The sequence below is a fragment of the Mixophyes fleayi genome, chromosome 2, assembly GCF_038048845.1.
Source record: "Mixophyes fleayi isolate aMixFle1 chromosome 2, aMixFle1.hap1, whole genome shotgun sequence".
NCBI lineage: Eukaryota > Metazoa > Chordata > Amphibia > Anura > Limnodynastidae > Mixophyes > Mixophyes fleayi.
In genome coordinates this window covers 325,703,024-325,709,094 of record NC_134403.1, presented here as the reverse complement: position 1 = coordinate 325,709,094, position 6,071 = coordinate 325,703,024, and positions in this window count along the sequence as shown.

Genomic DNA, 6,071 nt, shown 5'->3' with positions numbered 1-6,071 from the left:
TCGCGGCAAATCGCAGGTGTTTACCCGCGAGTTTTGAAAAAAAAACCTGAAATGTATCAAGCTGCGATTTTGACACTGATGTTCAAAATCGCTGGTCATCTCTGGCGATTTTGTGCGATGTAATCACTCCCGAGTTTAGCTTACTCTCCTGTGTTTGGCAAACTCTCCTGTGTTGTAACAGTGAGTTGTAAACACATCACTGTTACACTGCCCTGTCATACTCCTGCAGCTGTAAAAACTGTAAAGAATAGATCAAAGTGAAAAAAAAAAAAAAAAAACGTGGGGTCCCCCCTCTATTCCTGCTTAACCCTAGTGCTGCCTGACTAGTGCTGGTCCCGTGAAAATCGAGGAAAAATTTTGCGTGGGGTCCCCCCGATTTTCACTTTACCAGCACTAGGCAAACCAGCCAGGGTTGGCGGCACTATAGCAGTGGGACACACGGCAGGGGTCCCCCTGCCATAATGACTAACCAACCCTAGACTGTTCAGTGCTGGGCTGGATTCCCTAGGGAGTGGGGTTCGCCGAAAAAAATTGAGCGGGCCCCCCCCCCCCCTAGAAAGAACCAGCCCAGTGCTGATAGCACTAGGGCTCTTCCTACTACCCCTGGGCTGTGGGTAGTAAGGTAATACGGAGATAAAGAATGCAAAAAATAAACGGACGCCATTTTGTTTTGTGGAACTACAAGTCCCAGCCAGCCAGGTTGCTAAAAACAGTGTGGCCATGCTGCTGCTTGTATAATTACAAGCACCAGCATACCCACGGCAGCCAGGGCATGTTGGCACTTGGAGAACCATAAGTGCCAACATGCCCTGACATCACTGGCTTGCTGGGACCTGTAGTTCCACAAAAAAAAATATTAAATAAACAACAGCACCCTAGTAAACACCACATCTATTTATTAAAAATAAAAAACACAATAAATACACTAACCACCCTCATTTATACCACATCTATTTATTAAAAATAAAAACAACCTAAATACTCACCAAAGATGTCTTCTTTCTTCTTCCAAAGGTCCGTGCTTGCCCCAGTCCCTTAATAATTATACTTCCAAAAGTTTTGGCTTGCCCCAGTCCCAGCTGCTATCAAGCAGCGTGTTGTATCTGGCGTGTTTTGAAGCAAACTCTCCTGAGATTGCTTACTCGCAGCTTCATACATTTGAGAGCTGTATAGCTGCAGTGGCAAACAGTCGGAAGTTTGATCTCTGGCGATTTTGCAAGTAGCGATTTTGACAGAAGCAGAACTCTGGCGATTTTGCATGAAATCTCAGCTTCATACATCGGCGAGTTTCAACTCTCCCGAGAAAATCGCTGGAGTTGCAAAATCGCACTTTGATACATTTACCCCCTGGTGTTTTGTGGTGCTTTAATAATAAAAGATAATACTAAGATAAGCTAAATAGCACTATATCTTGATTTGTTGCAGTTTGCTGTTTCATTTGGATAGTTATTTATTAAATTATAGTGTAATATATTTACAATATATTGTTCAGTTTTAGATTACTTTATTTTGTAATTTATTATTGTGGGGCATTTTAGAGTAACTTAAATGATGTAGAGAATTCTTCAGAATTAATTGCTGTGATTATTGTGAAAATTATCAGTCCCCAATTCTCTTGTTCCCTATGATAAATACAAACCATTTAAAGTGTTCAGATAATTTGGGGATCTCTTGTTTGATGGGATCTCGCCTCTCTGGGTCAGGGTCAGCAGCATCTTTCTGATGCAACGATAGAGTGGTCCAACCTCGGAAAAAGTGCTTGGGGACATCACACATGTTTATTTCTATAGGATACAATAAATAGCCATGGTTCTGTAGAAAAAAAACATTAGAATTTGCTTGGATATACAAAGTAATATTATAGTATTCTTCAATTAACCTACAGAGAGCAACATTGTAAAATGTGGCCTAGTCACAATGGTCTAAAATAACCTAGTCAGAAATGGGAATGATCATTGTGCATATCTACATTCATGATTCATACAAGCATCTTTTGCACCATATACGGTATCAGTCTTCAGAAGACAGAAAGTCACCCTTGGAAGATGGAAGGACATTCTTTGAATTCCTGCTATGATAAGGGTTCTTTACAGTACTAAGTGAAACTATGAAATGCTGCTCATAAATAAGCGGTATTAGCAGCCACTTTAGATTGTATCTCTTCATGGCAAAACAGAAAATACAAGACAACAACCAATAACTATGCATATAATAGTACATTGCTACAGAATAGTCCAAGGGGTAAATGTATTAAGCAGCGCTTTTTGCAAATCACCAATATTCGGTGACTTGGCAGGTCACATTTTAAATGTCAATGTCTTGAAAGGCAATTTTTGCCTTTCAATACATTGCCTTTTTAAATTTGCCCTGCCAAATCGCTGAATATCGACAATTAGCAAAAAGCACTGCTTAATACATTTACCCCCAAGTATGTGTTTTTGTTTTGCATTCATTTGTTTAACAAATAATCTGTCATGGGACATCTTGACAGACCGCATTGTGCATGCGCTGTAGACTCCCGAGACGGGCCGGATGGCACAGCGGAATCCGGTACCTGAACACTGGAGACAGCATGCAGCACCCATCTACCTCAACACCCTCCTGCGTCTAGCGATGTCTCTGGTTGCAAAAAACATGAGTATTATCCTTATCATTAAACTTTCATGTGGTTCACCTATAACCGAAACATGGGGTTAATACAACAGATAAAGTCGGCAAAAACATCAGTATTTATAACATTTCAAAACATTTTATGCGAAATGCAATCAACACTTGTGATGCTTTTATAAGCATATCAGCTGCATTTTTCTGACTTGTAATTTAGCTTACACTGATTGACTTTCTCTCAACAAGTTCTCAAATTAAACATTGTCTAATAGCAATATACTTAGACCTGCTATGATGCTTGGTACTAGCTGACAAATAAATGGCACCTTTGTTGTCACATTTGATGTTGATGTTCTCAACTCTACTTAAAAGATGTAGTTCACACAGAGGTCCTGTTTCATCTAGGCAAGTGTCTGCTGATTTTGAGTGTATCAAATAAAAAATAACTCTACGCATGCTCAGAACCGGCACATATGGCCGTTAAAACAGCCTTTTTCCATGTGACAGCGCACGGAATGGGCAAATATTACAGCCTATAATTTAGGGGAGTGACTTGGGTGGGGAAGGGGTGTTCTCCGCTAGTCAGTGTACAGTAGGGGCATCCCAAACTTGAGCGTATTCAGCCACGGCCATAGCAAGCTCTACGGCCGTGGAAGTAACCTTCCACTTCTGCAGTATCTCTTGCTCCAGCAATGGGGTTAGTCTAAGTTGACCTGACGGGTTGGCCGGCATTACAGCCAGCCGACCAGCCGGCTCTATACAGTGTAAAAAATAGTTTGAAAAAAAAAAAGTGTGGGGTCCCCCCTCCTAATGCTATTAACCCTAGTGCTGCCAGTCTAGTGCTGGTTTCTGTGAAATTGTGGGGAGAAAAGCATGGGTCCCCCCCATTTTACGAATACCAACACTAGGCAAACCAGCCGGGGTTGGTGGCACTATAGCAAGGGGACTCGCAGCAGGGGGTCCCTTTGTCATAATGACAAACCAGCCCCAGGCTGTACAGCACTAGGCTGGATTCCCTAGGGAGTGTGGTCCACAAAAAAAAAGGACAGTGTGGGAAAACCCCTTTAATATATAAATAGACCTCGTGTGTGTTTATATTTCATTCTGCTTTGGGTGATCTTCCATAGAAAATCAAAGTGCGGTTGTTCATGTGATTTGTTATTTAGCCAAGGCGGATCGTTTGTAATATTTTGGGGTCTTTATGACTAAAGAAAAGAAGATTATTTACAAAGACATTTGGAATATTTTGGGGTCTTTATGACTGAAGAGATGAAGATTATTTGTAAGGACATTTGGAATATTTTTTGGCGGTTTAATTTTTTTGGACTACTCCAGGACCTTGGAGGTTATTTTTTTAACACTTACAGAACTTGGGAATATTTTGGTTTGGTTTTATGGTTTCAAGCACTATGGAGTAAAAGCTTAAAAGATTGGATCATTTATCGATGGTATATTGGGAATTATTGTTTATAATGAATATATGTGGTTTTAACAACTTGTGTGGCTTATTTTAGGGGTTTTATTATTTTTATTAAAGTAATGTGGTTTAAAGGAGAGTTGTGTGTTTTATTTAAATTTTACATTGTGGAACTATAGGCTCAGCGGGCCCTGGGTGTCATAGCATCCTGAAGTTGTGGTTCTCCAAGTGCCAGCATGTTCTGGTTGACATGTAGGACTAGAACTACAAGCATCAGTAGGCACAGACTGTTAATGACAGCTCAGGCTGGCTGGGACTTGTAGTTTCACAAAGTAAAATGGTGTTTCATACATTTTCTTTATTTTTTCCATTTTTTTCTCTACACCCACCCCCCCAGGGTTGAAGGAAGAGTCCTAGTGCTTTCAGCATGGGGCTGGACATTCCTAGAAGAGGAGCCCACACAATTTTTTGTGGACCCCACTGCCTAGGGAATCCAGCCATGTGCTGAACAAACTGGGGTTAATTAGTCACTATGGTATGGGAAACCCTGCCGTGTGTCTCCCTGTTATAGTGCAACCAACTGTGGCTGGTTTGCCTAGTGCATTTTTTGTTAAATCAGGGGAACCCCATGCTTTTTTACCCCCGATTTTGCAGCAATCAGCACTAGGGTTAATAGCATTAGAAACGGGAAGCCCACACATTTTTTTATATTATTATTTTTATACAGACGGCAGGTCAGGCAAATGTAATACCGCCCTATTTGCCCGCGCTGACAGGTACGTATGTACTTGCAGCATCCTGTGTAGTAAAGCAGCAGTATTGCACCCAAATGTAACAGTGCCTTGATGAATTCGGCTGCACGCAAAGCCTAATTACGGTCGTATAATACTAAGCACGGGTTGCATTCAGAATGCATGTCCTAATGAATCAGGCCCAGAGTATCTTTAATCCATTGAGCTTCTTTAACTGCTTTCGTCAAAGCCATATACTCTGCTTCAGTACTTGAAAGAGCAACGGTAGGCTGCTTCCTTCTTGCCCAGCTGACCACTGCAACTGCTAAACCAATCAGTACATGAATGATGATCATCTACGTCTGCTCCCCAATTTGCAATGCAGAAAGTCTTTTCTGATAGGGGATTTCTTTCACCCTCTCTATTTCAGTTCACTTGTTTGAGTATTTACTGGTTTAGCATCTGTCATCCCATACTTAAGAAGTATAGCCTCAATGTAACTTTGTTGGTCTTTGGTGACCGTCCCAGTATTCAGATTTTGTGAAATTCTCATTCCCAACACGTGATGTGCAAGACATACGTCTTTCAATGTAAGCTTTTCTCTCAATAGACTTTTTATACTGTCTATATGATTTCTCTGGCCTGCAATCAACAAGTCATCCATATATACAACAATTATGAACAGCTTTCCATCTAATATTTTGTGATATAGATAGTGGTCAGTCTCTGATCATAAAAATCAACATAGTGCCTAGCTTGCTGTACCAACATCAACCACTTTGCTTTAAGCCGTACAAAGATTTTTTCTGGAAACATGTTTGTGACAGGATGGACGCCTATGCCACTCTAGCTGTTGTTGCTGGGAACCAGCTGGGCTTACTTTGCCACCATTCCCTTTCTTTATCCGAATTGTGCCCTCTAGCCACAGTAGGAGAGACTTAAGCTGCTTCCACCACTGGACTCCTTAGCAGCATCCAGAACCACGTCCTTCTGGGTAACTGTCGCTGCTAGTGTACCCCCTTGCTGGTACACCTGGGCTGGTACCCATGACCTCATGCCTTCAGATTAGAGTTGCTGTGGATGGTACCCCTGGCCTATCCACTGACAAGAGCTGCAGGTAGCGGCAAATCTTTGGTACTGGAAAGCTGGGTTTAAACCTCAGAACAGCCGGAAAATGGATTAGATTTGGGTCTAATGTACAGGTCACTGGAAATACTGCAGGGAAGAAGTTGTCAAGGCAAGATTTTGAAGCAAGTGATATTTATTAGCTCAAGTGTCCTGATAAGGATAGTTAAAAGTACCAATGATCAGAAGGT